At 38.9% G+C, this 21281-nt stretch overlaps 1 pseudogene; it reads left to right on the plus strand.

Moving 5' to 3' along the window:
- The first annotated feature begins 6381 nt into the window (after positions 1 to 6381).
- LOC115516995 lies at positions 6382 to 8895 on the plus strand (annotated as a pseudogene).
- The last annotated feature ends 12386 nt before the right edge of the window (positions 8896 to 21281 follow it).

Raw genomic sequence — 21281 nt, forward strand, 5'->3', positions numbered from 1 at the left:
TCTTTTGATTGGAGCATTTAGTCCATTGATGTTCAGAGTGAGTACTGAAAGGTATGAACTTATTATCATTATGTTGCCTGTAGAGTTGGAGTTTCTGGTGGTGTCCTCTGGTCCTTTCTAGTCTTTGTTGCTTTTGGTCTTTTTGTTTTTTGTCTTGTTTTTTCATCTTTTCTCCTCTCAGAGAGTCCCCCTTAAAATTTCTTGCAGCACTGGTTTAGTGGTCATGAACTCCTTTAATTTTCATTTGTCTGGGAAACTTTTTATCTCTCCTTCTATTTTGAATGACAGCCTTGCTGGATAAAGAATTCTTGGCTGCATATTTTTCCAATTCAGCACATTAAATATATCCTGCCCTCCTTTCTGGCCTGCCAAGTTTCTGTGAATAGGTCTGCTGTGAACCTGATCTGTCTTCTCTTGTAGGTTAAGGACTTTTTTCCCCTTGCTGCTTTCATGATTCTTTCCTTGCCTGAGTATTTTGTGAATTTGACTATGATATGCCTTATTGATGGTTGGTTTTTGTTGAATCTAATGGGAGTCCTCTGTGCTTCCTGGATTTTGATGTCTGTTTCCCCAGGTTAGGAAAGTTTTCTGCTATGATTTGCTCATGTAAACCTTCTACCCCTTTTTCTCTCTCTTCACCTTCTGGGACCCCTATGATTCTAATGTTATTCCTTTTTAATGAGTCACTGAGTTCTCTAATTCTTAAATCATGCTCTTTTGCCTTAGTATCCCTCTTTTTTTCTGCTTCATTGGTCTCCATAAGTTTGTCCTCTATATTGTTAAATTCACTGCTCTACTTCATCCATCCCTGCCGCCGTGGCATTCATTAGAGATTGCAGCTCAGTTATAACATTTTTTATTTCATCTTGACAAGCTTTTACTTCTTTTATCTCCACAGAAATGGATTCTATGCTTTTTTCAACCCCAGCTAATATTCTTATTACCGTGATTCTAAATTCTAGTTCAGACATCTTGTTTGTATCTGTGTTGATTAAGTCCCTATCTGTCATTTCTTCCTGTTCTTTCATTTGGGGAGAATTCCTTCATTTCATCATTTTTAAGGAAGGAGAGGAATTAATAAAGTAAAAAAAAAAAATTAAAAGCAACACAAAAAAAATTAAATAAGGGATGCTATATCCTAGGTGTGTTTTGGTCTGGTTGCTGAAAGGAGCTTGACAGATTAGAGAAAAAAAGGAAAGATAAGAAAAGAAAAAGCAGAAAAAAGGGGGGAAAAAGGAAAACATTTGAAAATTTGAAAAAATGAATACAATAAAATAGAATAAAACGAAATGATTGATATAAAATAGAATTTTTAAAATTTACAAAAAAGTAAAATACATAGTAGAAAAAAATTAAAGAAAAATCTTTTTAATAAAAATGGAAAATAAAATAAATTTTTTTCTCTTTCTGCTGAGTTCTGTGGTTCAGGTTGTGCAGATTGTTGCGTTAATCCTCAATCAGTGTTTTAGGTGTGCAAGATGGTTTAGTGTTGATCTGGCTGCATTTCAGGGACAAGAGACACAAAAACACTTTCCATGCTGTTCTGCCATCTTGGCTCTTCCCTCTTCACCTGAAACTTTCCATTTTCATATTCCCTTTATCACAGAACAAGGAAATTTTTCCATCTGAAAAGGAGCCTACAATCCCCTAACCACCAATTTCTCTGTCCTGGCTGTAGTTTATGAAAATAATCCGAGGAGCTTTTAAAACCTGTGGGGGCCCCACCTCCAGATATTCTGGTTTAATTATCTAAGATAAGGGCCTGGGCCCCTATGTTCTGAATATGTAGCCAGGGTTGTGAACCACTGACTACCCAACCCCTTCATTCTATAGATGAGGAAATTGGGGTTAATTAAAATTGTACCAATATAGCATATTTAGATTAAAATTTTTTCATAAATAAGTAATGATTTCTAAAACCTGAAACTTGTTGACCAAGTGAAGCTTAACTGTTCAGACAACTGTTTACCATCTTTCTCTTTGTTTTCTTCTTCCTCTTCTTCTTTTTTTTTTTTCCAGAAACTAAAGGTCTTCTTTATCCCTGCATTAGCTCTGTGAACACAGGTTAATGCTTCTAACCTTTCTTTGAAAAAATTATTAGGAAAACATTTACCCATAGAGCTGAAACAGGCAAATTTCAAAAGAATAAAACTTGAAATACCACAGTTGACTCCCACTTTTTAACCTGCTCTCACAGAACTTCAGCATGCATTCACATATGTGAGAAGAGCTATTTTAAGTAGCCCACACAATTAAAAACCAAACAAGGATTAAAATCTGAGAGGTAAATGGGTGCTATGGTAATTTTCAAAAAATGGTGTAACTTCTTTGACATACCTTCCCCCAAGAGTGGGGTTCCCATGACACTGAGAGGCTGTGATGGCTTTAACCAATAGAGCAAGGCTCAGCACACCTTTTCAGTAAAGGGCCAGATAGTTAATATTTTAGGCTTTGCAGGCCTTAAGGTCTCTGTTGCAACTACTCAACTCTAAATTGTAGCATGAAAGTAGCCATAGACAAAATGTAAACAAATGGACATGGCTATGTTCCAATAACACTTTATTTACAATGACAGGTGGCATGCTGAATTTGGCACGAGGTCATAGTTCACTGATCTCTGCAACAGAATAGAAGAAATGCTACGTGACTTCTAAAACTAGGTCATAACAAGCCCTACAGCTTCCACCTGCGTCTCCTGGAACACTCTCAGAAAGCTCCATCTTGGAACTTAGCCAGCACCCTGTGAGAAGCCAAAGCCAGAGAGACAGGCCCTATGTAAGTGATCTGGTCAACAGCCCTGGCTTTGCCCAGCCTTCATGCCTTCCCAGCCTAGGTGTTCACATGTGAGTGAAGAAGCCTCATGATGATTCCACTGCCCATCTGTTCAAGTCACCACTGAACACTGAGTCTTCCTGGCTGAGGCTCTGGACAGAGCGCAACAGAGACAAAACATCCCTACCATGCCCCATCGGAATTCTGTGAGGATAGTAAAACTGTTGTTTTCACATTGCTAGATTTAGAGGTGGCTTGTCATGTAGCAATAGATAACTAGAACAGAGGATGACTAACAAAACCTCTTAATATCACATGTGGAAGGCTAAAAATCTCAGAAGAGAAAGCTGGAGTAACAAACTCATTTGAAAATATTTAATTTAAAAAAAACAACTTATGCTTGTAAGTCATAAATCTAAAGAAACTTGTAATGTTTACATTCTGGAGTAAGGTGTGAAACATAGATGCCCATCAATTTGGGACTGTCCAATAACAATGGCTTTATAACTGTTGAAAAAACACAAATCTGGGACTAGTTACCAACTAATCATTAAATGTTTATTTGGTTGAAAATAGTCAACAATTAGGATCAGCTAACAATTACTCCAACTGGCCAAACCATTTTTTGTGTCTGGATACAATGTTGAATGCTCCGCTATGCTATGGCTCCAGACACCTTGGACATAATACTAAAACAAAATTTGTGAAGCTAGTCAATACTGGAAAAGCTTTGTAACTTTAAGTAATATGATCTATACTATAGTTGCAGGTAAATTATTTAAAAATCTACCCTAATAGATATTCACTAATGCTGAACTTCAGGTATACATGGATTAACAATTTGCTAACAATTTGGTTATAGGTGTTTAAACTTCCCCTGCCCTCAAACCAGCAAGCCCTTGGATATGGTACTGTGTCAGGATTGTCCTAAAAGGCGCAGAGTTTAGGCTGAAGCAAATATGCGACTGTGAGGCACAGATAAAATCAAGTCCAGCACAGAAGAGACAAAACCAAGCATGAAGTAAGGGTACAATCTTAAGCCACCAACATAGAATGAGCATTTATAAGAGAAACTAAAAAAAATCATTACGGATACTTCCAGAGTTTCTGGAACACAGCTGTAGGTACTTTTTCTAGGGAAGAAAAATGGTTCTAAGACCAATTCTGACATGTGTGTGGAGGAGGCTCCCCACCCTGTCCCACACACACCACCACACAATGCTCAGGACACAAAGTAGGTGTTCTATAGAGTTCAACTCAATTCTGAACTGTCTACCCAGAGATAGCATCAGACTCCAAAGGGACAGGGCTCAATCCCAAAAGAATACCCTCCACTTGAGAAGCCATTCACAAGCTCAAGTTAACACCTATGCTTCTGACCAACCACCTATAGACTGGAGGTTCCAAAGATCCACTCCTTGGATTTCAGATGCCAGTTCCAAGTCCAGGTTGTTAGCTGTGCTTCTTCTTAGCAACTGGCTATAAATCAGAGGTTCTCATGACCTGTACCCTTTCAGATTCAACTGATTAGCTAGAGTAGCTCACAGAACTCAGGGAAACACTTACTCACATTTACCAGTTTATTATAAAAGTATATAATAAAGGATACAGGTGGACATCCAGATGGAAGAGATGCACAGGGCAAGGTATATGGCAAGGGGCATGGAGCTTCCATGCCCAGCATAGGTGTGCTACTCTCCCAGCACTTCCAGCTCTCCCAGTTCACCAACCTGGAAGCTGACCAAACTGTCCATTTCTAAATTTTTATGGAGACTTTATTACATAGGCATGATTGATGAAGTCATCAGCCATTGGAAATCTATTCAATCTCCAGCCATTCTCCCCTCCCAAGAGGTATAAGGGTGGGACTGAAAGTCCCAACCCTACAATCCAGCAATCAGCCCAATTCTTAGAAGACCCAGGGGCATTCCAAAATTCACCTCATTAACATGACAAAAGGTACCTTTATCTCTTTCACCACTTAAGAAATTCTAAGCCTTTGGGGCGCCTGGGTGGCGCAGTCGGTTGGGCGTCCGACTTCAGCCAGGTCACGATCTCGCGGTCCGTGGGTTCGAGCCCCGCGTCAGGCTCTGGGCTGATGGCTCAGAGCCTGGAGCCTGTTTCCGATTCTGTGTCTCCCTCTCTCTCTGCCCCTCCCCCGTTCATGCTCTGTCTCTCTCTGTCCCAAAAATAAATAAAAACGTTGAAAAAAAAATTTTTTTTAAAAAATTAAAAAAAAAAAAAAAAAAAAAAAAAAGAAATTCCAAGCCTTTTAGAAGGTCTGCACTAGAAACAGGACAAAGGCCAAATATATATTTCTTATTATAATTCATAATATCACAGGAAGGCAGCTATTAAAAGATGATATTGCTAAAAAGAAAAAAAAAAAGAAATTATGGATTCATTCTTGCACTTACTTGCTGTAGCTGACAGATCTCATGCCCAGTACCCTTATTAGCCTCCCATGGTTAAATTTTTACAACTAGTTTTTATCCAGCAATATTCTATACTTTGCCAGGCTTAACAAACAAAAAGTATATAGGCAAACTACCCATAGGTGGGACAGCAACCACAAGTTGAAGAATCAAACTATTAAGTTAGAACAAGATTTCTTGTAACTTTGGTACTATTGACATTCAGGTGACACTGTTTGACATAATTTTTTGTTGTGGGGTGGTCCTATTCATTGTTAGGATGTTTAGTGGCATCTCTAGCCTCTACCTGCTAGATGCTAGTAGTGTCCCCCAACTCAAGTCATGTCAATCAAAAATGTCTCTAGATGTTGCTAGATGTCCCCAAGGGACAAAGCTGCCCCCAGCTGAAAACCCCTGGATTAGAAATAGAATTTTCCATGTGGTGTTCGTGTTCTCTCTGCTTCCTTTTTTAGAGGACATACTAGGGGATTACTACTGGGGGAGGTCATGGCTATCCTTTTTGGTAATAGACTTAAAGTGTTTCCTATTGGACTGAGATCCTCAGTTCCTCAGGAGCAAATGACCAGAGGCCTCCCTTGGTTTCCTTGCTGCATTGACTTTTTCATGGGGTGGCTCATTAAATTTTTTTTTAATGTTTATTTGTTTTTGACAGAGAGAGAGAGAGAGAGAGAGAGAGACAGAGCATGAGCGGGGAGGGGCAGAGAGAGAGGGAGACACGGAATCCGAAACAGGCTCCAGGCTCTGAGCTGTCAGCACAGAGCCCGATGCAGGGCTCAAACCCACAGACGGTGAGATCATGACCTGAGCAGAAGTTGGGCACTCAACCAAATGAGCCACCCGGCACCCCAAGGGGTGGCTCATTAAAAAGATAGTTGATTTTATCAGAACAAGGAAGCAAGAGAAAAAGAGAAAATGCAAGCAAGACCAAGTCAGTCTTTTGTAACTTAATCTCTGAAGTGATATCCATCAATTTTGCCTATTCTGTTCATTAGAAGTAATGAACTAGGGCCAGCCCATACTCAGGCAGACTCGCTGGGGGCCACTTTAGACGACTGACTACACTGGGGTGCAAGGGAGGTAAAATTTTTTTGAAAGTCTGCATGTCTAAAAAAGGTCTTTTTTCTACTCTCATATTTAATCAATAGTTTAAGCATAGAATTCTAGGTTGAAGGTGATGGGCTGGCTCTCCTCCCCTAACCTACCTGAGGGTGAGCTGCCCTAAGAAGATAGGAAGGGGAGAGCTGGACCTGTAGGGAAGGGACACCTAACTCCTTCACAGCCCCCACTGCACGAGGAAGAGTCAGGCCTGTTCTTCTTCAGGCTCCCCGGGGGGACCTGGCCAGATGCAGAAGTAGCTGAAGATTATAGAAGAGCAGACTTAAAAGATAAAACTTAGAAGAGACAACATTACTGATTATGTGCCAAACACTTGGAGACCCCTACAATCTGCAGAACTAGTCCTTATAGGACAAATTTTTATCGTACAAGTTGTCTGAACAATCTGCATTATAAACATAGAAAGTGAATAAAAGAACTGAGTGAAGATGAAATCAGGACATTGAAACATAAAAACAAAAAAAAAAAAGAGAAAAAAATTGATGAACCTTCTGTCCAGGAACAAAACAATAAAGACATACACAGCTATGCCTAGAACCCCAATGCGGGAGGTAAAGAACTGGATAAAGACATTTTACCTCTAACCCTTGAAGAGAAGGAAAACAATACCTAAAATCTTTATTTGAAATTTTGATTCTTAAGTAAACAAAATCTACCTCTGGAAGGACCTGAAGCTGATGAAATCTCATAAACTCTATATTCCTGTATCTTTCAAGCATTGCTGAAGTGCAGGATAAATTCTAGTGAAGAGGTCTTGAGAAAGCACTTCAAGGCACCAACTAACAAGTTCCATTGAAAAACAGCAAGAGTCAGACATTGGATCTGTGAGTGCTGCACTCAGGAAGAAACCATCAGGCAACTGAGATTCACTTCCCTTTCATGATCACTGGTGGTATGTGGACATAGTAGGGGAACACCCACCTGTTGATGAATCCATACCTGGGAGAAGAATTTGTGGGCTTCCTGCCCTATGAAGATAATGTCTGCCTTAATGAAGATAATTTTGGGTGTGTAATTTCACACTATAATAACCGTGAAGTGGGGACTAAATATGGAGTACTGTCAAGGCCAGGAGTACCATATGTCCAGTAGATTTTCATCAAAAATGAAAACTGCTTCAAGACTTTTAGAGAAATAGTCCTAAGCTCTCTACACACTCTGCTCTTCCTGTGCCTTAAATATGTGGTTGGCAAACCAGTGCCAGTTATGGCAGTATCAGTTGCATTGGGAACGATTGAGGAAGTCTGTTCTTTTACCCATCAATCACCACAACTCATATATGACAATGTAATTTCTGTCTTTTTTCAGAACAATGAAGAAAAGAGTAATAACCTGAAGGAAACTTGTCATTCTCAATTGAGAGACAAGCATGGTGTTTTTGAAATTTTTATAGATTTCCTACAAGCACTTGTTTTATGTTTAGATGGTATAGCGACATAAGTATTAGACGGAATAACTGTAACTGGCCGAGAATCTGTCCCTCTGCCATCAACAGATTTTAATTTTATTTTTGTCATTACTGTTCTTAAAAATAGCCTATCTTGGGGCACCTAGGTGGCTCAGGCAGTTAAGCATCCAACTCTTGGTTTTGGCTCAGGTCATGAAATCATGGTTTCAAGCCCCACAGTGGGCTCTGTGCTGGCAGTGCAGAGCCTGCTTGGGATTCTCTGTCTCCCTCTCTCTCTGCTCTGTGCCCCCTGGCCCCCACTCACGCTGTCTCTCTCTCAAAATAAATAAATACTTAAAAAAAAAAGTCCTATCTTTTACAAGAGTCCTTGGACAAAATCCCCACATGACAAATCTTGGATGTTTTCTTTGCAGCTAGCAGCTTCTCTGCAGTTTTGCATTCACTAATAAGGTGATGGAAAACTCTAAAACTTACCACCGATTTTGGCTTGAGGAAGCCATAAATTTGATAACCAACCTGATATTCAAATGAAACTCCCTAAGAAATTCCACAGAGCTCAGCAAGGTAACTTGGAATCTCAACTAACCTCTGAGAATCACTATAAAAGATCCCTAAGTGTTGCAACAGGACAAGTTATTACTCAGGAACTTAAAGATATATTCTCAGAACAACACCTCAAAGCCTGAAAATGCTTATTTCGGGTATTGTCTGTCATGGGACAGCTCAAATTCAATGTAACAGAGAGCCCCATGCTGACTGACTTGTACAGAAGTGACTTAGCCAATCCTGACACACTCTCAGCCCAGCTTCCCTGTTAGAAAATCACATAGAAACACAGAAGGAAAGAGGTAGAGCTCCCATCCACCACTTAGGAAGCCCTCCATCTGCCTGGCTTCAAGTTTCTTCCTAATGTTTATGCATTGCTGAAAGTCTTGTGTATTCTTCCTGTGATTTGTTTAAGAATGACTGCTGTGAAAACACTCAAAAGCATCTCAAAAGCATTCCTGGGGAACACTTTGACAGAATGAAGGTTAAGGAACTTGGCTTTGCCTAACATAAATGTTTTATATAAAACATTATCTGTATTTAATGGTAGACCCATATATCAATCTCTACACAAACAAGTCAGTGCTACACAAACAAGTCAGAATTGCCTACAGGTAATTGATAAACCATAAAAAAATACCTTTAAAAATGCTTAAAAATAGGTTTTCTCCTATGTTTAAAATTTGAAGGCAAAGTTGTAAGGTATATGTAGGCTGTTTAATCACTGAACATCTTTTTCTATGGGCCTCTTACTGAATATATCAGCCACTTGGTTGGTTTGAGCAACCACTATTTTAATGCTCACACCTTGAAGATATATTTTTCTTCCAGAAGACAGTATTGCAAGTACCATATTTCATTTCTGCATGATCTCCAGTTCTGGCACTCTAGGAATGTTTAAAATCATTTTGGATATAACATTTATTATCACTGAAGATCCAATTGTATTGAGTTATCACTTCTTTGAAGGAATAAATTTTGGGGAGGTGTGGGAGGAAAAAATAGATTTTATAAAATGTTACAAAGAAATTTACAACTGACCTTTGACTAGTTGGGTTTTTAAGTATATTGTTAAAGATTTGTAATGTACAGTTAATGGAATTATCAAGGAAAGGAAAACAGTGAGCTCATTAAACAAGAGTGTTAGTGCAGGTTTTATCTTTGTTAAGTGAACCTAAAGGAACAAGTTACAGTTGAAGTTCAAATGGAAGTGACTGCCATTCTTGTTCCATATCTGGTTGTTGTATTTGTTATTTTATTGAGCGTACACCTTTCTGAGTCTTAAGCTTTTAATCAGGTATATGTTAAACACTTCTGTTTCATGATCAAACAGAATCAGAGGCCATGGATACTGACAATTGGTATATCTATTTTCTTCTGTCTTTTTCTGTGACTGTATCTACTTCCTCATCTTGATCGGGAAAACTTACAAAAATAAGGGGCTTGTGGTTTATCTAGGAATAATGCACAAAATATGGCTATTATTTTTAGTGAGGAAAGTCAATTTTATTTCAATCTAAATAATAAGTGAATTTTAATTTCATCTTATTTCAGTGAAATAAGCTTATTTCAATCTAAATAAAATATGGGTTGTTTTTTTTTTTCAAATTTGTTTTAAAGAAAACATTATTCCCAGATGGGTTCACTGGTGAAATCTACCAAACATTTAAAGAAGAAATCACACCAATTCTCCATAATCTCATCCTAAAAATAGAAGCAGAAGGAACACTTCCTAACTAAGAGGCCAGAATTACCATGATACCAAAACCAAAGACATTACAAGAAAAAGAAACTATAGACAGACTCTCATGAATATAGATGCTAGAATATTTAACAAAATATTAGTAAACCAAATCCAATAATGTATAAAGAGAATTATATGCCGTGAACAAATGGGATTTATCCCAGGTATGCAAAGTTGGTATAAGATTTGAAAATCAATTAATGTAATCCATTACATCAATAGGTTAAAAAACTTACATGATCATATCAATAGATGCAGAAAAAGTATTTGACAAAATCCCACTCCCATTCTTCATAAAATCTATCAGAAAACTAGGAATAGAGGGAAGCTTCCTCAACTTGATAACAACTAACATCATACTTAATGATGAGAACTAGAAGATTTCCCACTAAGATCGGGAACAAGGCAAGGATGTCCCTTTCCACCTTGGCAGGGTGGAACATCACTCTGGAAGTCCTTGCTAATGAAATAGGGCAATAGAAGGTAAACAAATTGGGAAGGAGGAAATAAAACTGTCTTTGTTCACAAATGAAGTCATTGTCTATGTAGCAAATCTGAAAAAATCAACAGAAAAACTCCTGGAACTATTAAGCAATTATAGCAAAGATGCAGGATAAAAGATTAATATACAAAAGCCAATCCCTTCTCAATTTACCAACAATGAAGTGGAATTTGAAATAAAGCAAGGTTCTAAATGGCTACACAATCATCCCAATGTCATTTATTTACTAATTCTTTTCCACATTGATTTCAAATGATGCCTGCATCATACAAAAAACTCCCATATATATTTTCAATTTTTAGACTCTCAAATACTATTTCATTTAAGTGTAGATTTCTGCATAATATACCAAACTGTTTTTACCATTGTAATTTGAAGATTAAATATCTAATTGGGTCAGTGTATTAGTAATTATTCCTGCATAGCAAATTACCCCAAAATGTAGCATCTTAAAACAACATTTATTATTTTGCACAATTTCTAGAGTCCAGGAATCTGGTAGCAGCTTAGCTGAGTAGTTTTGGCTGTCTCTTACAAGACTGCCGTAGAGGTGCTGGCTGGGGCTGCAGTCATTTCAAGGCTTGACTGGGGTTGAAGAACCCACTACTAAGCCCACTGACATTGTTGACAGACATCAGTTCCTCACTTAATGTTGGCCAGAGGTTTTAGTTCCTTGTCATATAGGACTCTCCATAGGGCTGCTCACAACATGGCAACTTGCTTCCTCCAGGGGAGAGACTGGGGAGCGGGAGGATGCCCAAGATGGCAGCCACAGTCTTTTATAACCCAATCTTGAAAATGACATACCATTACTTTTGTCATATGCTACTGGTCAGACCAACCCTGGTTTAATAGGTTTCCAGATTTAACAAATAAAAATATAGTACTCCCAGTTAAACTTGATTTTCAGATAAAAACCAAGACTTTTTAGTATAACTATGTCGCATGCAATATTGAAGATACACTTATACTAAAAAATATGCATTGCTTGTCTGAAACTCAAATTTAGTTGGGCATTCTATATTTTATCTGTTAACCTTACCCTGGTACAGTGTGGGAGGGGACAACATGAGGGTGTGAAAACCAGAAGACAGACAGAGATCATTAGAATCCATCTTGGAGGCTGGCTACCAGAGCTAAGTCTTCCCTTATAAGTCTTTATTTATTTTTTTTTTCTGATCAGTTTCATGTAATTACTCTTCTAGTTGAACTGAAAATTAAGTTACCAAAAAAAAAATGCAGTTATAGTTTTGGGGGGATTTCATTGAATCCATAGATCAAGGCAGTAAAAATAGACATATTTATAGCACGGAGTCTTCTGATCAAGACTTTCTACATCCTTGGGGCACCTCAATGGCTCAGTGGGTTGAGCATCAGACTTCGGCCCCGGTCATGATCTCATGGTTCACAGAGCTTACTTTGGATCCTCTGTCCCTCTCTCTCTCTGCCCCTCCCCAGCTGGTGCTCTCGATCTCAAAAATAAACATTTTTTAAAAAAAGACATTTTACAGGCTCTATTAAGTTTTATATTTTTATTCATCTAGATTCTGTATATTTCCTATTAGGGTTTGCTGGTATTGCTGTTTTGATTTGAGATTGTAATAATTTTACCTATAATATTTTGAACAGGTTGTGGTTTAAATATAAAAATGCTACTGATTGTTACACATTTATTTTCTAAGGTTGCCTTAGCGAATACTCCTCTTATTTCTTCTTTTTAAAGTTTATTTTGAGAAAGAGAGAGAGAAAGAGCGAGCATGCACGGGCGGCAGAGAAAGAGAGAGAGAGACTCACAAGTAGACTCCGCGCTGTCAATTAAGAGCCCAGGCAGGGGCCTGAACTCACAAACTGTGAGATCATGATCTGAGCTGAAATCAAGAGTTGGATGCTCAACCAACTGAGCCACCCAGGTGCCCCAAATACTCTTTAATTCTAATAACTTTTAAGTTGATTCCCTTAGGTTTTCCGGTATATTGTGTCATCTGCAAATAATAATAATTTGCCACCTCCTTTTTAATGTTTAAACCTCTTATTTTGTTCTTTTGATTGATTACACTATAAAGAAGTTATCACTTTTATGAGAAAAATTTAGGACTAGGAAGTCTTCTGAATTGGGTAAAGTAATATATCGGAAAACTATTCTACACATTTTATTATTTAAATTGAGATATAAATGTGCTATGCTGTTTCCAAACTACCTTCCCCAAATGCTTAGAACCAAAAGTTGCGGCATTAAAAGCTTCCCAGAATTTTTGTTTGTTTAAATATCCCATATCTGCATTGCAACAGAGTCTGGCTTCCAGACAGTATCCTGACTTTTTCCTTACTTAACATTTCAGGCAAAATGTTCAAGGAGGACTTGTCACAGTACTTTAGACATGTCACTTCCCAAAGAATTTACTACATAATAAGCTTTGGATCCGAATCACACTTGTAAAGATAAATAAGAGCAGAGTCCTTTGAAAATCCAGAATATAGGCCACAGCACAAAAACAACATAACCTAAGAGGAGAAGGAAAGACAAGGAAATGAGAGACTCAGCTCTCAGGGGAATGCTACATCCTTTGCCAGGCATTGGCTCCCATTCTTTATTTTTGGCTCCCATCTTTAACAAGAGTTGTTAACAATCTCTTGAGCATTGGGAGTGTCAGGTTTCTTTCCCATGAACCACTTAGGAGTAGCAGTCTGGTGGAAAGGGGAAGCTACAGGACTTGTCTTTTTTTTTTTTTTTTTTTTTTAGTGTTTATTTACTTTTGAGAGAGAGAGAGCATGAGCAGGGGGAGGGGGAGGGGCAGAGAGAGAGGGAGACACAGAATCTGAAGCAGGCTCCAGACTCCGAGCTGTCAGCACAGAGCCCTGACGTGGGGCTCGAATTCACGAAAGATGAGATCATGACCTGAGCCAAAGTCGGATGCTTAACCGACTGAGCCACAGGCACCCCACTACAAGACTTGTCCTAACTTTATGTTGCTTCTGCATAGTAAGCACGCTGTTTTTACTTAGATTGCATGCTACACAACGATAAAAATAACATGTTTTCTAAAGATGCTTTTATTTGTAATTCATAAACATTTTTCTTTTTATGTATTAATTATGATTCTGGAGGAGGGTTGCAAGGTTTATGAAAATTGGTGGGGGGAGCTAAAGCTCTCCTAGGCTACTCCTTTGTGTTACCAAGACTATAAAATAGCACTCTTCTTTTTTTTTGTTTGTTTATTTTAAGAGAGAGAGAGAGAGAGCACACACATGAGCAGGGGAAGGGCAGAGAGAAAGGGAGAGAGAGAATATCCCAAGCAGGCTCTATGCTGTCAGCACAGAGTCCAACATGGGGCTTGATCCCACAAACCCTGAGCCAAGAATCAAGAGTTGGACACTTCACCAACTGAGCCATCCACGCGCCCTTATAATAGCACTGTTCTAAACTGTATACAAGTATGAAGCTTAAAAAGACATAATTCTCACTTTCAAAAAAGCACAGTCCAAAGGTGCAAGCAAATAGGTAAAGAGAAAATGCAGAGTGAACAAAGAAGGTGAGTGAGGTAACTGAGGATTATAAGTACAGTACAGAATACTCAACCTCTTAGGTGCAAATGAAAACATTGATGTCGAGATCTAAGATTGATTTTTAAGCTCTGCCTTAACTCTGTGTTGATGATGGCAAAATATTCCTGTGCAGTGGAGGATAAGAAAAAGGAAGGAGATGTGCTTTTTTCTAACATAACCAGTGATACGATCTTAAGCCATGATGAGCCTGGAGAGGCACCCACTCCCACAGTTTATTATGTAACAGCTTTTTGGGAAATAGGTAATAGGAGGTATTTTGAGTCCTATGGAGAGTTCAACTAAGGTCTGAAAACGGGAAAATGATCCAGATGGAGTGGCTTCAATCCAACACGTATTTATTGAGTACATATGTATCAGGCACTATGTTGGGGACAAGAGATGGTCTCTATCTTCCAGTCAAGGGAAGAAGTTTTCACCTCTGTCATCTCAGAATCACACTCAGGATCTTACCTGTACATAGCAACCTGAGAGGATCCATCAAAATAAGTGGTCTTGCATTTCTAGAAGCTTCTTGTCCTTAAGATGTGTCCTCCATCTGAACAGAATACAAAAAACAAAATGTAAAATGTGCTGCCTTGTTCTCCTTAACTCTCAAATACCCAGCCTGGGGTGGGGGCGGGGGGGAGGGGAACACTAAAAATTTAAGCTGATTTTGCTATTGCTCCATAGAAGGAAAGAGTTAACAGCAATTTTTAACTTAATGAATGCCAAGTGTGAACTAATTTAAACCAAAAATGCCAGTCCAAGCCATTCTGTTGGGCAGTAGATTGGAGCAAACTCCATCGTAGCCTGGTTAAGTAACGTCCACCAGAACCCAAATGCCTGGGGAGGAGCAATTTAATTAACATTCTACACTGAACTCTTGATTCTTATCCATCATCCTGTCCTCCAAAACTTCTCTCCCTGCAAGTCTTCACCCAAGAATATGTCAACCTGTGCACCCAGCCACTTGCTCAATCCAGAGATGTTAATGCACCTGCTCTCTGACCTCCCACATCCAAGTCCTATCAATTCTACCTCCAATATATCTTGAATCCATCTACTTTTCTTTCTCCTAACACCAACCTAATCCAAGTCATCTATATCTCCCACCTACAAAACTGGTGTTACTTCCACCTTGACCTCTATCAAATTCCTCCGCTAGAGATGTGATTTGATTTAACTTGTTTTTTGGATATTTCTCCTCTCAGAATGTAAGCTCCATGAAGACAAAGACAATGTCTGATTTTCTCCCCTGGGTTATTGCTAATGCCTAGCATATAGTAGGTGTCAATAAAACTTGTTGAGGGGCACTTGGGTGGCTCAGTCGGTTGAGCATCTGACTCTTGATTTCAGCTCAAGTCATGATCCCAGGGTCATGGAATCAAGCCCCCAATAGGGCTGGGTGCTGAGCGTGGAGCCTGTTTAAGATTCTCTCTCTTTCCTTCTGCCCCTCTTCCCTGATTGTGTGCTCTCGCTCTCTCTCTCAAATAAAAATTTAAAAATAAATAAATAAAAATAAAACTTGTTGAGAGAATGAATGCATGAATGTTTTGTAGAATCCCTTCATGACAGAAGTCCTCTTCTCTAAAACAGTTACAGCTCAGAGTCCATTCTCTTAAAAGTCTTTTTTCCCATCAGAGCCTCATGGAACCAATTCTTCAGAGAACTGAGTCTTTTTTCTTCTTTCAGGCTGATTGTATGGTGACCTTTTAGCAGAGCCTTTTAGGAAGAAATCAGAGTAAGAGCTCTGATAGAGCATGACTAAGGAAATAACCCAGGCTCTTTTCTAAAGCTTTGGAAAGAAGCAGAGAAATTTTATAAAGACAAAAACACCCTCATAGAAATAGAGCCTTTGAGACAATACTGCCATCTGGTGTCAATAATCTTAATCTGCAGGCAGCCAAAAGAACTCTGCCTTTGTCTAAAGTTTTCTGAAATTTTACAACCATGGTTTGTTTTTGTTTTTGTTTTTTTCTGGTGTTTCTCATTTTATTTTATTTTATTTATTTTTTTTCAATATATGAAGTTTATTGTCAAATTGGTTTCCATACAACACCCAGTGCTCATCCCAAAAGGTGCCCTCCTCCATACCCATCACCCACCCTTCCCTCCCTCCCACCCCCCATCAACCCTCAGTTTGTTCTCAGTTTTTAAGAGTCTCTTATGCTTTGGCTCTCTTCCACTCTAACCTCTTTTTTTTTTCCTTCCCCTCCCCCATGGGTTTCTGTTAAGTTTCTCAGGATCCACATAAGAGTGAAACCATATGGTATCTTTCTCTGTATGGCTTATTTCACTTAGCATCACACTCTCCTACAACCATGGTTTTAACCCTGGTATGAATCTCCTTTGATCCATCACAACTTCTGTTCTGGAAATTTATGCCTTAAAGTTCTGGGAAATTTCCTTGAATTATTTCTTTGATGTTTTTCTCCTCACCATTTTCCCTGTTCTTGTTTTGTTTGGAATTCCTGTAACTTGGATATTAAATCTCCAGAATTGATCTTTTTTATATTTCTTATCCTTTTTCTTCCACTTTCCTATGTGTTTTCTTGTAGGTTTTTGTTTCTTTTTTTTCTTTTTTAGTGTTTATTTTTGAGAGAGAGCGAGCAAGAAATAGAGACAGAGCACGAGTGGGTAAGGAGCAGAGAGACAGAGGGAGGCACAGAATCTGAAGGAGGCTCCAGGCTCTGAGCTGTCAGCACAGAGCCTGATGCAGGGCTCAAACTCACAAGCAGTGAGATCATGACCTGAGCAGAAGTTGGACACTAAACCAACTGAGCCACCCAGGTGCCCCTGTACTACTTTTTAAGAAGTGATGATTTTGGCTCCAAAAAAGTATTGTTGAAAATCCTGTTGATAAAATTAAACTTGAGTTTATTCCTACTGAGGGAGAGCACTAACTGGACAGTCTACTAGTAGCCTCTCAGAGGGGGAAGAGCAAAGTTGAGATATTTGTGAGGTTCCGAAGACTGGTTTAAGGCGGGTCTTTCAACACTACCACTTGATTAGGATTGAACAAAGATCATAGTTAGGGATGGAGGACACAGCAAGGATTTTGAGATGGGATCAGAGTCTTGAGGGATAAACTGTCACCTGATGCTACAGGTTAGCTAACCCATTTGGTGTTCATTTAAATGGGCTTCCTGGGCAAGGAAATTCCCAGAACAAAGTTATTTCTATCTTTATTGCCCTGTGAAAGAGTTTCTTGTAATAGTAAAGTTCTGTTGGCGACAAGATTCAAACAGAAGTTTTATAAATGTAAACAGTAAGTTGTGTTAGCCTAGCCGGTTTCAGTTCTGAGGGGTCTCCTCACCTTGCATTTTCCTTACTTTTTGTTGACTTTTTCGCTGCTACTATATTATTTTCAATTTTACAAACATCCTTTTTTCTTCTGAATGTTCCTTTTGAATATGTTCTTTCCTTTGTGGGACAAGGATATCTACAAGGATAGACAATAGGGTTTCTTAAACAAGTTTTCCTACCAACTTCATTGCCTCTAGTTTCTCTGGGTTCTTTTTTGTTCATTTTGGTCTCTTGCATGCTGCAGGCTTTCCTTGATTGCCTGAGGGTAAGCCTTGGCTATTTAAGAGAGGAAGACCAATAGCAGGGGTGAGGCAGGATAGGAGGTTGGGTTGGTCAGTGTAGGATGATCTTATTAGGATTGCAGGATTTTGCCCTTCCAGGCCTACCAAATTTCCCCAGTGAGAAAATCATCCAATCACCTGTGGACGGAGGCAGGAACGGAGTAAGCCTGGCTGCCAGCACTCTCAGAGCTGAGATGAAGAGGAGACTGATATGTCTCACCATCTAATGCTGACTTCCACGTAATTCCCATTTTCAGTACAGTATCCCTGTCCTCAGCTACCCCTTATTTTTTTTTCTCACTCACACTCCTCCTTTCAGAGGTACCTAGTACCTCTAATGCCTAAGCTGTCCTGTGGGTTCTGAGAATTGGCTTGCTCTGGCTTCCCTACTAATAGCTTAGTGAGTTTCTACTCTGCAAAGTCAGGTCCCACACTTCTTCCTGCTTTACGGCTTCCAAAATGTGGTTGCTGTCATCTGTTCACCAAAAACTTATGCATTTTGAGCTTACTGTCTTTTTAGAGGACTTTGGATAAGCAGCAGAGTTAAATAAATGTGTCATTTGATCACATTTAAGTAGGAGTCTGCATTATATTCCTAAGGCCCCCTCTAATTCTGAATTCTCCTATTTTAAGTGCATTTTCTTTTTTTTTTTTATAAATTTTTTTTCAACGTTTTTTATTTATTTTTGGGACAGAGAGAGACAGAGCATGAACGGGCGAGGGGCAGAGAGAGAGGGAGACACAGAATCTGAAACAGGCTCCAGGCTCCGAGCCATCAGCCCAGAGCCTGACGCGGGGCTCGAACTCACGGACCGCGAGATCGTGACCTGGCTGAAGTCGGACGCTTAACCGACTGCGCCACCCAGGCGCCCCAAGTGCATTTTCATTGAAGCAAGAGTAACATAGTTGGGAATGATAACTGAAACAAGTACCACTCAGGAATCTCATGTTCAAATTGATTAGGAGAAGACAGATAATTTTTCTTTTCAGTAATCAATCTGGGGAGGCTCAAAGGCAAAATTTGAGGAACTATTTATATGATAAGAAATGCACATCTTGGGGTGCCTGGCTGACTCAGTTGGTTAAATGTCTGACTTCAGCTCAGGTCCTGATCTCACAGTTTTGTGAGTTCGAGCCCCGCGTTGGGCTCTGTGCCGACAGCTGAGAGCCTGGAGCCTGCTTCAGATTCTGTGTCTCCCTCTCTCTGCCCTTCTTCCCCTGCTTGCTCTCTCTCTCAAGGATAAACATTAAAAAAATTTTTTTAAATGCACATTTTGACACAGAGTAGATGAAATAATCTTTTAATAACTGAACCTGAAACCTTATTATACATTTTAAGAGCAGCAGGGGTGGAAGAGAAGTTGAGGAGGTCTGCAGCCTCGTTCTTGATCCAGAGTGCAATAGCAACCTACCATCAGGCTTTAGGTAGTGAGATAGTAGGAGAAAGGCAGTGAAGGGAAAGATGTAGGAAACTTTGGTATCAGCTGGAAAGATAACTGAAGGAGGAAGAGACAATACCCAAAAAACAAGGGTTTTTTGTTTTTGTTTTTGTTTTTTAAGAAACAGGAAAGTCAGTCTTCTAAAATTCATTGAGAATAGCATGGAGCCTGATTAGTCAAAACAATACTGAGACACAAGAACAAAGAACAAAGTTGGAGGACTCCCCTCCCAATTTCAAAACTTCCTACATGGCTACAGTAATCTAAAAACTGTGTGGTACTGGCATAAGGACAGACAAAAAGACCAATGAAATGTAACTGAGAATCCAGAGATAAACCCATACATTTATGGCCAGTTGATTTTCAACAAGGATGCCAAGACCATTCAATGAGGAAAGAATAGTTTCCTCAATAAATGGTGCTAGGAAACTAGATATCCATACTGCTACCTCATACAATATACAAAAATTAACTAAAAATGGATCAACAACCTAAATGTAAAACTCTTAGGAAAAAACATATGGGTAAATCTTCACAACTTTGGATTCTGAATGGATTCTTAGATAGGACATCAAAAGCACAAGCAAGAAAAAAAGATAAATTAGACTTCATCAAAATTAAGGACATTATCAGAAAAATGAAAAGATAGGCCCTAATAGATCTAAAGAATCAGGCCTATCTCATGCCTTAAAGACCTACCTTGGAGGCATTGTATCCCATAGGGACATTAGGTCTCCTTCAGGATTTCATTACAAAGTGCATGATTCACCTCTTTACAAAAATAAATAGAAGTACAGAGAGAGAGACAGAGACAGAGACAGAGACAGAGAGAGAAATAAAAGAAAGAGAAAAAGAAAGAAAGAAAGAAAGAAAGAAAGAAAGAAAGAAAGAAAGAAAGAAAGAAAGAATAATGTTAAAAGATGACCTGCAGGATAGGAGAAAAGTATTTGCAAATCACGTATCTGATAAAGGCTCTAGTGTTCAGAATATATTAAGAACTGTTACAACTCAACCACAAAAAGATAAGCAACCAAAAGTAAAAACGTGCCAAGAACTTGAATAAACATTTCTTCAAAGACGTTATACCAATGACCAGCAAGCACAGGAAAAGATGCTCAGCATCTTTGATTATTACAGAAATGCAAATGAAAACCACAATGAAATACCACTCTATGCCCACTAGCGTGACTATTTTTAAAATAGAAAATAAGTGTTGACGAGGATCAGGAGAAATTAGAACCCTTGTGCGCTGCTGGTAGAAATGTAAATAGGGCAACTGCTATAAAAAACACTGAGGGTTCCTCAAAAAGTTAAGCATAGACTTACCATATGACCCAGCAATCCCACTCTTATGTATATACCCAGAAGTGAAAACAGGGGTTCAAACAAGTAGACATACACACATTTTTTCATACTAGCATTACTCACAACAGCCAAAAGGTGGAATCAGTCCAGATGTCCTTTATATACATACATACACATACATATATGGTGGAATTTTACTTGGTCATAAAAAGGAATGAAGTACTGATACATTCTACAACGTGGAGGAACCTCAAAAACACTAGGCTTGGGGCGCCTAGGTGGCTCAGTCAGTTAAGCATCCAACTCTTGATTTCAGCTCGGGTCATGATCTCATGGTCTGTGAGTTCAGACCACATTGGACTCCACGCTAACAGTACAGAACCTGCTTGAGATTCTTTCTTTCTCCTCCACCACTCTCACTCTCTCTCAAAAATAAACAAACATTAAAAAAAAAAACCCACTAGGCTTAGTTACTGAAGAAACCCAACCCTAAATGCCACTTATTATATGATTTTCCTTACATGAAATATCCAGAACAGGTAAATCTATAAAGACAGAAAGTAATTTTGTGATAGCTAGAGACGTGGGATAGGGAAGAGTGAGGAGCAACTATGAGTACAGAGTTTTCTTTGGGGATAACGAAAAGGTTTTGGAACTTGATAGAGATGGTGATTTAACATCATGAATGTTCTAAGTATCACTGAATTATATATTTAAAATGGTTAATTTTGTTATGTGAATCTCATCTCAATTATTTTTTAATGTTTTGTTTATTTTTGAGAGAGAGCATGAGCAGGGGAGGAGCAGAGAGGGGAACAGAAGATCCCAAGTGGGCTCTGTGCTGACAGCAGTCATGAACTGTGAGATCATGACCTGAGCCGAAG

Source organism: Lynx canadensis, chromosome B3 (assembly GCF_007474595.2).
Source record: "Lynx canadensis isolate LIC74 chromosome B3, mLynCan4.pri.v2, whole genome shotgun sequence".
Classification (NCBI taxonomy): Eukaryota; Metazoa; Chordata; class Mammalia; order Carnivora; family Felidae; genus Lynx; species Lynx canadensis.